Here is a 12,596-nt window from a genome sequence, read left to right on the forward strand (position 1 = left end):
GGCTTTGCGGCCTCATCTATTCTCGTTTGCGTTTACTACGCCATAAATTTTCCTATAAACTGATCGATCGAACGAGGAAATCAAAATGAAACGTAAGCGACAAAACAAGCATAGCTTTTGGTTGTACTGCATTTTAGCATGATCCGATTATTGCTTATTCCTCGACGAAGATGATGTAATTACTATAAGATTTAGTCAAAATTCTCTCACTCGAATGAAACAATTTCTCCCTCTAGAAATTTTTTGGTCGATACATATTCGTACATGCACGTAAAAATATCGAAATAGATCGAGGCAGTGACATTAATTTGACGACAACGTCGATGATAGCTAAACATGTTAATCCTCATAAGAGTATTTTTTCTTCTTTAGCGTATATCAATCTCGACATGATCTCTTTTTACAATCTCGCAATCCGTCGAGGAAGAACTTCCTATGGGACGTTGAAATAGTCACCTTGGGACGGAACCCTAGCGAAACGACCGAAAAGACTACCACGATACTGTTCAAATTTCTGAATGGAAGTTCTATAAAAAATTTTTAATGCTGCAAATTTCGCATTAGACAGAATGACTCGAGTATAAGCAAAGAAAAAATCTCGCAGCCAATGGAAAACATAGTACACGTTCGTTTTTAATTAACAAAACAATTCGTAATTTTTGCAAGAACTTTGTAAAGGATACGAAATCTTTGTTATCTGCCCTCGTAGTTTATAAACATTATTAACACTGTTTCACTTCCAATTAGCTCTTTGAAACATCGATAAGAAACATTTCTGAGGGTTGTGTTGTACGAAAAGAAACGACTCGGAGTCAGAGATCAAAGTCGACTTTCCTTTGCGTTACTTGGCTACACTTTAGAAGTAATGTTGACTTATATCTTGAATCCCAGCTAATTAGATGTACAGATTTGTACAGTTTATACGTTATTTAAAGCGGAAGTCAAAGCGTCGAATGTGTACCGTAGCGAAGAAAGAAAAATTCATGCTACGAAATACATGACACGGACACGTATGAACTCTGAACTAGTCGAGGAACCGTCAGCTCGTATAATTTTGTTTGTTTATGGCCGTGCTGCTCCTCGATTTTTCACCCCTAATGGACGCGCACCAACTGACAAACGGCCCCACCCGTTCTTTTTTTTAGATAGTTCATCCTCCCCTTCCAACTAAGAGAACCAATGCCGTCAGCTTATCCTACTCGCTTAGTTAACGTCCGACCTAACGAATTTTCAACGAAACATATATCCGCTGTAATTTATAGGAAGTTCGATACATCTCCAAAGTGCAAGGAATATCTCTTTTCGAAGAAACTCAACGCGAAATGCAAAATTTATCGTAATAAAATGGAAGAAGTTCAAGGAAAGGTCTGAGAAAGGAACAAGAAACAGGAGGGAAAAGAGAAAAAATAGAAACTGGTAAAAAAAAAAAAAAAAAGTCAAAGAGCCACCGACGGAAGTTTAATTTCGCAGCAGTATCGGCTTGTAGCGTCGTATAGCGCTGGCGTTTAAGCTGCGTCGTTGCATCCAACACTAAATCATAAGATATTAGAGGGTGTACCCAACCCTTCGTATTCCAGACAGCGGCCCCTTGCTCGAATCCTTCGCACCTTCCTGACCCGACCAAGGGTAGAACCAATTTTTCTCTCAACTGTCGCGCCGAGTTACGAAGAAATGAAGCTAGCCTGCTCTCTGCTACCTTCTGTCTGCCAGCTTGTGTTTTCTTTTTCTCCTTTGTCCTTGAGATCCTTCTTTCCCCTCTTTATTTCTCTTTTCTTCGAAATGAGTTTTCCTTTTGCGTCACAATCGTTTGCACGAGACGGTCCCTTGTTTCGACGACCAACTAACCCATCGGTCCCGTTACGAATTCTGTCCGCATCTGTCTTTGCTTATTTCCTTAGTCATTTCTCTTCAACTTTCAAACCTTCTATTTCTTAATCAAAATTACGATAACGTTCAAGCACTAGGATCTATGATCGTACTTAAATAAAGCGAAAATAGAAATAATGGGACGTTTCCGAATACGAGAATCGCGAGATGTCATACTATAAGGAGGAATCGAGGTAAAGAAACGATAGAGGTCACGCATTGACCGAGTTCCTTCTCTATTACCGGCATGAAAGTATTTTTAATTTCAAAAATTGCACAACAGATTTAATGGCGACGAAATATACGAGTTTAACGATAAACTCTAGATAATATTAGTTTTAGTATCGTTAACGATATTAATGTGAAAATCAACGTTGTTCCAGAATAATCAAAATCTCCGGGGTACTGAGGTATCCATGCATCGCACTAGTTAACGGTACAAGGAACGATGAGGAAACGCGACTAGATGCCGAAACTGGAAGATGTATAAAGCTCCGTTAATACAAGGGAGACGTTGAACGTTTCGTCGTTGCAGTCTCGTCCATTGTGGCCACGGTATTAAATTAAACGCTGAAGAAACTACTTAATGCGCGTTCCATATGCAGATTCACGTCTCCGCCCTGGCTTCCCTAGTCTCATACCAGAGGCAATATAGTCTCTTTGTATCCATTTTATGATGCCTGTTGCTATAAAGTCTTACCATCTAGAAAATGTAAGTGCACAAAAGCTACTCGAAGCTTTCTCTCAATCCCTAAAACCTACTACGCTTTTTACAATTAAATCTAAACGATAAATTCGCTCAATCTTCTGCACATACATTGAAATAAGCTTTTCGCTTCGAAATTATTAGAGTTACTCGTAGGGGACTCGATTCTCTGAAAATTTAACTGTCGAGTTTTTATCAGTAATATTCGCTAGTGTGTTACCCAATAAAATCTTAAATTAAGTCAGTCTTTATCGTAGCGCCATATCACAATAAAGACTGACTTAATTAAAAGACGGATAAAGGATAATAGTTTTACAAGTAATTACTAGCGTAAACTTAATTCTATTTCGGTTTCAACCACTTCCATAAATTTTTTTATAATAACGATTTACTATCGATGAAACAGGTATACTTTCAGACAGAAAGCTAGAATTCTATTCGATTTCCTGTTTGCTAGGAAACCAAATAAACAAGGAAGAATAAGAGCGAAAACAGAACAACAGAGAAACATAGAAAAAAGAATAGATTTGTTCAGTAGTTCTCAAACTTCGCATTACTGCGTACCATTCAAACCAAAATCACAGAATTTCAGGATTAAGTACATCTTATACGTAAACGCGAATTCTAGACTATACACCCAATTACATTATTTCGTTAAATTTTTCGTTTAATCTTAGACTCTTTTTCGTCTCTTTCATGATCGACATACATAGTATATATACACTTCGTGGCAATGGCGTGAAATAAAGAAATAATAAAAAGAAGAGCAACGTAAGAAGAAAATAGGACAGCGATTAGACTATAGACAATTCCATTCGGTCACAAAAAATTGGCAAAGTATATTGAAGAAATTATTCACGTATATGTACTAATAGCCTTTTCTCACACACCGCAAGTGGTACGAGGATCATTGGTTGAGAAACACTGGACTAGTGTTTATTGCGCAATTGCCGAAGGCGGCTACTTTACCGCTGCACTGTCACCGCGTCCTAACGGAAATAAAAGAAAAACATACTTCCGCAGCTCCCATCGCTTTTCTTCAAACTACTACGGAGCCATTATCCGAACTACGTTTCCACGAGACTTTATTTTGTGACTAACTTACCTTTCGTTTTCCAAACACGAATAAGCTAACAAAGGTATTCGAACCCATTATGTTTACAAAAATACAACAGTTTGGCAACAAGATTTATTCGACTGACACTTACTAGTGAAATATTCGAAAAGAATGATAATTTTATTTATTCATTAACAAGTCCTCGTGTCATATAGATACTGACGCTCTAAAAATTATTATTAATCGTAAAAATCTAAAAATGATGTAAATTTTAAAGTAATCGGCGGATTCGCGACGCCAAAGTTCAATTTTGCAAACCCCCTGTGACCTGATTCCAAAAATAGAGGTGACCTCTTTTGCCCTCTTGCAACATCCCGCGAGGAACCGATATAAATACATTGAACTTAAACGTGTTCACGATATACTACATGCTATGAAACTCGATACACAGAAAAAGAAGACGCAAGTGGAACTAGAGGAAAGATGCTGCCTCGGAGGACTACGAATACGGCAACTATCACCTTTCCCTTTTCTACCTCCACGTTACCAGACAACAGATGCAGACTCGCGACGAAAGTACACGCGAAGAAAGCAAATAGAAAGAAAATAGGGTTGAAACACACAGGTGACGAGGATGTTGGATAAAAGCATCATGACTTAGTGATGAATTCCCTGTACTTGCTCCCTATACACTCGTAGCCTCCTTATGAACCAAAAATTATAGGATTATGTTTTAGCATTTTCCTTATACTGGAGCTGGCCTATAACCTGCGTCCACTCTTTTTATTCTTCATCATCCACATAAATAAAAATTAAATCGGATAAAATAATAATTATCAAATAATGTAAAAAATTATCAAATTCACCGCTACTTTCATTTGTTTAAAATTACTTGATAATTACCAAATAATTATTTACTTTTACCATATCATTATACACTGAATCTCTTCGAGCAGATTGAATTTATATCTTGCCTCCATACAAATTTCTAGTTATTAACTAACTACAAATTTTAAGTGGGTCTCGATACGTAGCCACCTCCACGTGGTGAGACCTGGTAATTGGTACAATTTTCTAAAGACTATTTCTCAGAAAATGGTACCAAGCTAAGAGCTACACGCTGAATCGAAGATATTTCAAATATATCTGAAATATTAAAAGTTCTATTCAAATAGTGAAAATGTAAAATGAACCGTGACTATTGTAATAAGGCGTAAATTTAAATGAACTAAGATAGTTATAAGTTTGGTGTTCATTCTTTTCCGTGAGACATTAATGAAATAATAAATCGACCTGGAGTGGGAAACTGTTATAAAATAGTTTCTGGTTCTTGAAATAGTTTCTGGTTCTTGAAATAGTTTCAAACAATATATAGTTTTCCGCAAAAGTCATAAAGAAATAAATAGAGATATCGATTTTGGTTGCGGTTTCAGACGCTACTGAAATATAATGTCAGTTTGATTTTTCAAAACTGTTTGAAAAAAGAAATGAACATTAAATTCATATTATTAGAACAAAACTCGATTAATATAATACAGTATGCCATAAAAGGTATCATTACGTTAATTAAACATGAACAATACTATGAGTTTTCCTAACAAGAAAATATTTGTATCAAATGCAAACGTTTACATCGGATGCCATCGAATGTACGAAATCAATATTACATAAGAAGACAAAGACAGTTTAGCTTTGCGTATCAGGTCTTCAAATTACAGGTACGAATTTCTATCAGACTATGCGTATAATGCACAGAATCAAATATCAGTGTACACATAACTCCGATTATAAAGGAAGGAGGAAGACTAATAAACGCCACAGCAGGGCATCTAATAAACTGCCCCAGCTTATTTTGCGCGCTGTGTTACGTTCTCTTGATACTTGTGAAATACGATATTACATGCTTCAATTAACGGGAAATATTTCAGTATGTCCATTGTGCAATGTATGAAAGAATGAATAAAAGAAATTACTTGTATGAATCAAAGTGAAAGGAACATAAAAGGAAACGGTAAGATATGAATTTATGTTAGATGAATATGATTCTTTAGCAGAATGTAATAAATTAGTTCCGATAGAATTATCTAGCCTTAATCCTAAATATTGACTTCTTTTCCATTAAATAGAAATACTAAGAAATAAAGAAAAGGGGAGAGAGAGAGAGAAGAAGAAGAGATATTCAATAAAATAGTAGAACGATAATGAGTAACGTCGAATCATAAATAATGTAGCAGTAGAAGACGCCAACGGGAGAAGCAGATAAACGTGTGTGTGCGTACTAAATTGGTACATACATGGGTTGGTGTACATTGTGAAACATTTGGTAGCATTGCCCCGACGTCCTTCCGCTAGTCCTTCAAGTGAACCTCTCGTTCGCGTGTTATCTGACTGTGTATCGCACGGGTTAGCAAATGTCTCCAGACATCACGTAGGTAATAGAGATTCTCGAACAAGGCATCAAATCCAATGCTAGGATGCTTCGTATTCGCCTGTTAGGAATGGTTAACGAGACTTAGCTCTCAGTGTTGATAACGACCTTGTGTTTACCAAACGTACGTAACAATTCAACGTCAAATGCCGCTGCTTTCGTTGAACTGAGACGTACAAGAGGAATATGAAACGAATGAAACTAGATTCGAAAGTAGTTTGGTATTCTATGAAAAAAACCCTCGCTTAAGCAGAAGAAAATGATTCGATGGCAATAATGGTTTTCTGTCAAAGATTACCGTGATTGGTTACAACGAATGTTAATAAAACAGTGATACACACGATCAATAATGATAATATAATGTGAGAACAATGAACAATCATTTTAACTCTTTAGAGTTTCATTTGGGATACACGTCACGCGAGCATCTAGACTTTATAGAGTAACTCAATCAGGTGTGCTACAAGCATGCATATTTACTCAGACTCGGCTAATGTTACACACCTATGTAAACTGCGGGTTCTGTTGATCGTACCTGCCTGCAGGTCAAACACCTACCTGGCTTTGAACAACTATCTCCTCTCTGTTCCCGAATTCCCAGAATCCTAACTTGAGAGTTAAAAAAGCGAGTATACGTTGATATCCGATTATTATTTGCGAAATAAAGGCAACAATTGAAAAATTAATATTGCAATTTAACGACTAAAATGTTACACTTGCAGAAGCTGAGTATGACTACAAAATATTATGTTGCTGTTTCGCTCATTTCGCAAACTTTTGGAAAATTGAATTTGTGGTGTACGTTAATTTAGTTAATCCTCACCATCATTCATGCTAAATCCATGTAAATCCCAAGAAACCAGAAGAGCGGGAAACATCGTGCAAAACGAACAAGTAGAAACAGAATGTTTCCATTACAAATAGATATGTTATGTTTAAAAACATGATAACGAATTTCAAAGTAGGAATCGTTGAAATCTCGTTCGATACTTGATACAGATACGAGTACGAACTTGAAAGATTAGATAAAAAGGGAAAAAATGGTAAAAAGAAAACTGTTTTTATTTTTCTTCCTACTCCTATAACGAAATATAGAGGAAAGATTGGTTTGCAGACGCACGAGTAGTCTGGCGATGAAAGGATCGAGCAAGAGAGACAAACTGCGAGTAAGTTACTCTAAAACCATAAAACCAAACGGAACTATAAAAGACAACTGAAGTGAATAGGAAGAAAATAAAAAACCAAAGATCAAAGATCTTTCAAATATTCTTTCTTCTTCAGCCATTCGCATTTGGTTTAAGCAATAAAATGGTATAACAATAAATTGACTGTATAGAAAACTGCAGTTATTCAAGAATTTCTATAAACTGTTTGCTAGTGTCTCTCGAGTGCTCTGCTTTTCTCTTTATCTCTCTCTCTCTCTCCCTCTATATATCTATCTATCTATCTCCCTCAATCCTAACATAGCGAATATTAGTTTCGTTTGTAGAATGCACGAGCACCTCTATATATCTATCTATCTCCCTCAATCCTAACATAGCGAATATTAGTTTCGTTTGTAGAATGCACGAGCTTTACTACTTGACACGAGATACGATTCCCGTGCTGCCAACGATCTTTCTTATCTACAAACAAAAGACAATCATAAAGCACGAACGTTCGATTTCAAATTTATAGTTTTCTTATGTGAAACATCTTTGAAAAAAAATTCCGATTTCATTTTAAATGCAAACATACAAACAGTACACGATCGGCATTGAAAAAGCCTGTTTATACGAAGTAAATTTTAAACTCTCATACGCGAGATGGAATCGAATGACTTCTGTGAAAGGGAACACAGAGAGAGAATTCGAGGGACGAGGAGATTCTTTTTCCCTGTTTGTTCTTGCTAACCACGCTCTGTTCCTCATACACACATGGCATAGTCCAGTCGTCACAACGATGACGGCGGAGGTAGTGGAGTTTATTGAAGTATCGCTAATCCCCCGGGATGATCCGGCAGAGTAACATGGCAGCTGCGCCCTACCATGCCTTAAAGTACGAACTGACGGACATAGGATGCCATGATTTACTCGACCGAGTCTTGAACCCACAATCTGTAAAGCTTAGCGAGTCTGCGATTTTCTGTCCAACTACAACTTCCTAGTTTCGCAAAGCTCGCGATATTAAAACCCATCCATTTTCTTAAGTTTTTTCGCCCCTATCTTCGTTCGTCAACTTCCATACAATCCAGCCACGGCTTGAAGCACGTACTTTCGATTGATCTCGTACCAAAGGAAAGATGCGATCTATCTTATTTTTCAACGAGCTCTTATACAAGTTTGATCATCGCTCTATCCACTGTCGCGATCGCAGTATTCTTCGAAACAATTTTCTTTCCCATTAATTCACGGATACCAAATTGAATTTCACTAAACGTTATGCAAAGAATAAATGTTGTTTCCCTTCGGCCGGAAAAATTTATTCGCAACAGAGTAAATCTCTCTTTAGACGTTTCCTTTCGGAATGAAATCCCTTCGTGGCTTAGTAGGGTAGTTCTCGTTACGCTCGTTGATGCCACGGTTTCCACGATTTTACGTGTTGTTCTACCATTCGTAAAGCGACTCACGTATTCCGGTGATGACGTCACGCGTGAAGAGAGCAAAATATAAAGCCGCACCAGGACCCTACCAAACTCTAACCAGATGTATTCGTTTGAGCAAAAGGAAAGAGGAAGAGAAGGAAAAATAACAGAAAACAAACAGGTGTTGTATGGAAATGTACAGTTACGGAATTCTACAAGAATCCAGCTAGGATGTCATAAAATAGTTTTCGCGCGTGTCGCTATCGTATAAACCGCAAGAAACGATGCCGTGTACTCGTTACTAGAATATAACTTTCCTTTGTAAGCGTATGCATACTAAGAGTTTGTCAAACAAGTTTGGACAGGAATATTCGTAATACGAAAAACTAAATACAGCAGATAGCCATCGGTATAAACAAAAATAACGAATTGATCTCAAAGCAACGTCGTATTTTATAATCTAACTCAGTGTCCGTTACCTTCGTCGTGTTTCGTTTTAATCCCACGTATTAGTATCTAATAGAATTGATGAATCGATGACATCCGAGACGATACAAAAGTAATAAAAGAATTCTGGAATTTTTCGAATGGCGATGTAACAAAAATGTAATTAGGTTTATGCTATATCTCGTCTATGGTATTATGCAAAATACCATCGATTTTGAGGATCACTTTAATCTCCTCAATTCTGTACTATCGCCCAGAGGAGACACTGATTAATCGAATGGACGCTTATTGAAGGACTATCGCTAAGCTTAGCAATGTCGACAGAGTATTCATAGGTCTCACTGTTCGTCGATCAAACTAAATTGATTGATCCTTCGTTACATTTAAGGAGAAACGTAAATATTATTGCTCGAATCTGTTCCATATTATTTTTCCGATCTAGCTCAAACAAACAAAGGAAATATAATAATTTATGCCTAGAGAGAAAGAGAGAAAGACTAAAAATAGTGGGACAGAAGCAAAAATGTATCATTAGCGTAACAGCACGTATTACATAAAGCTGACTAAGTCGTAATTATATTTTCACGTGGTCGATTTGACTGGAGTTTATGCGTCCAAAAAGATGTTACGTGTTCGCTAGTTTCGTGCGAGTCAGCTAGCACGTATGATTATTAGCATTCCTAAAATGCGACAGCAAGTTATTATTAGTAAGCCATAACGTTAGCATAAAATGTCCCTTGGGATCGATGGCCAATGGCAACCGGATACCCCTCTCTCTACTCGGCCACCGAGTTAGTTGCATAGAAAAGGTCGAATGCTATAGCGTTATCACGGCCAAATCTGGGCAGGGCAACGACACGTGGTTAAATTATTAGAGCCTCGTTTAATTGGTCGTATCGACGGCTTGCGGTTTAGTCGTACATGAAACACCTGGTACTTTGGTTTGTTGTCAAATATCTTCCTACCTTGGAAGGTTATACACCAAATAAATTGAACGAGGAATATTTCCCTGGAGCATTGAAGTAAGCCTCTCAAAATAAACGATAATTACATCGCCGTAGAAGCAAATTACTCGCTTTCACGTATAACGTGCGAGAAGAGCAAATTAATCGATAAACCATTCATTCCGACAACGATCCGATAACAGAAGCGTCTGCGCAAAGTAGAAATGTCAGGGTAAAAACGGGAAACAAAAGGACCGAGGCATTTTCAGAATCTGTCGAAATATCCCAACCATCGCGATGGTATATTAAATATCTGTTTAATATAACATAATTCTTGTATATTTAAAATGTTCCATCTAGCATCGCTTTTCTATATTATGCACGACATTAATTAATCGTCGAGTGAAGTCTACTCGAATAAATGGCTTCTGCTGCTTCTCGTCCGAGAACTTGGCAAGTCGAAAGTTACAAGAGATAGTTGCACCTGAATCAATTTCGTTACGTTCCTGCTCTTGTCATATTATGATCATAATTAATTAAAGTAATTAACGTGGTACGGTTTACGTAAACAAGAAAATCAATTTGCCGACGGTATTTGCCCCATAAAATATTTGCTCCCCTTTTGAATGAGTTACTACGAAATCATGGAACAACTACGTCAGAACGAAGTTGGTTATAAAAAAATCTAACTTCAATTGCTCGTACAGGGTTGGGAACATTCACGACTCGTGAACTTTGTCCTTATTTCTTTCCTTCGTCGGTCTTTTCCCTTGTCGGACGCGCTATAGGCGCCACAAGCGTAAAGAGCTTAATCCGTTTCATTGCTCGTATAAAAGTGGGGAAGCAAGGAACAGAGCGGGTGAAAGAGAAGAGAGGAAAGCGCGCACGTCTCGCGTGACATCGGTTGCCGTTTATTAAGCGTTATTAAGCGGGAAACGAGAAAAGAGCTCGACAGCGACGGATCTTTATTTTATACGCGCCTCGCGAATACACACCGCTCCGGATTATCTCGGCGTACAGCTGACTGACGTGAAATTCGAAAGAAGAGCCTTTAATCCTTCCCCATCTCTAACGGCCACGCTACCGACTATGAGTTTAGCACAAGCTTCCAAGCTTTCCCGACCTGTTTTACGATTAGCCGCCAATCAACGCCTCCAAACATTACTCTTCTTCTCTTTCATTTGTTTTCTTCTTTCAACATAATTAATATTTCCAAGAAATAGTTCTTCCTAAATTAGCTGATAGTTTTCCTTTTCTCCAAATGGAATATTACCGTTGGAGAATTACGAAGGAAACAACAGAAGAGAATTACAAAGAAGACAATTGGGAAATTTTGAAGACTAGGATGAAGAGGATAGCGATATGCACCTACCAGGACAAAATATTTTCAGAATGGAATGATATATAAGGAAAAACGTTGGCGAAGAAAAGGAGGAAAAGGAGCAGAGGGAGCCAAAAGTGGAGCAAACAACTCAACACCATCTTTAATGTAGGACACCTCGTGAGCCAAGTCCGTAGTAGGTTTCCGTGATACTCCTAAGAACGGTAGAAGGAAGAAACCTCTCCGAAGAATTCCGTTCTTTCGAGCCAGAGTAAAGAGCACAAAGTATGTACTTCCCCTCGGGATAAAGGTATCCCTAACGGGCGGTTTTATTATCGAACAAAAGAAGCACGCGCGATATCTTGTACCACGAAGCATCGAAGCCTTCGTACTAGCATAATTGTACGAGAATAAAAGCTGAAAGTATGAAGCAATTGTATCATAATCAAAGTGTTAAAAGAAAAAAGACTTCGGAGAGGATCGATACTCTGCTCGAAAGTATTCTTTATCCCCTCTACGGTGGATAGAAAAAAATTTTACGTTGAAAGAAGAACACCGAGATCGACTAACTGCGGCATTTTTCTTATGAGAAAGGAAGTTGAACGAGTTTTTAAAATGACACGAAGTCGCCGTAAATAACAGCAAGTAACCCGACGACAGGTTTTCTTCTCCGTAGAAGTTCGACTCGAGCTTTAATGAAAATCGTTGCGTACAGTTGACCCGTCTCGTAAGTCGGACAGAATGGCTCTTTAAATCTTATCCGGATTCGAATGTACGATTATCGGAACAAGAAGGGTACACGGAATGGGAGGAATTCGATAAAACGTCGTTAATCGTTGAACAAAGCTGGCATTGTCGCGCTAATCAGCAATGGCCACCCTGATCGAAAATAAATTGTGGAGAAAGAAGTATACGGCGGCGCGTTTCAGGCGAGCACGAACGCCACTTTTCTTTATTGCACTTTCATACGTGTACTGGGTACGTTTCAGGGGTGTGCCCTGAAATTTACCAGCCCGCCTTTTACCCGTCTGGAATACATACGTCTCCATGACCATAAATAAGTATATATGTGAGTACGTGTATGTATCTCGATGATACTCCGAATGACACGAACGGCCGATTATCGACGATTATCAATCCATCGTACAACCTTCGAAACATTGCTGAGGAAAAATAAGAGAAAATCTTTCGCTTTTTACTCTTTCGCGTGTAAAATAAATTGCTCGAGTTAGGTTCAAACTAAAAGCGGAACGAGATATTCGGA

At 37.9% G+C, this 12,596-nt stretch overlaps 1 long non-coding RNA gene across 1 annotated transcript in view; it reads right to left on the minus strand.

Moving 5' to 3' along the window:
* Window positions 1–5,933: 5,933 nt before the first annotated feature.
* LOC108555893 (uncharacterized) overlaps window positions 5,934–12,596 on the minus strand; it is a 12,606-nt gene continuing 5,943 nt past the window's right edge. Inside the window, exon 3 of the long non-coding RNA XR_001890788.1 lies at window positions 5,934–6,118. This is a non-coding gene — a long non-coding RNA (uncharacterized LOC108555893). The remainder of the gene's footprint in view (window positions 6,119–12,596) is intronic.

This window comes from Eufriesea mexicana, unplaced genomic scaffold (genome assembly GCF_001483705.2).
Source record: "Eufriesea mexicana isolate 0111107269 unplaced genomic scaffold, ASM148370v2 scaffold305, whole genome shotgun sequence".
Lineage (NCBI taxonomy): Eukaryota > Metazoa > Arthropoda > Insecta > Hymenoptera > Apidae > Eufriesea > Eufriesea mexicana.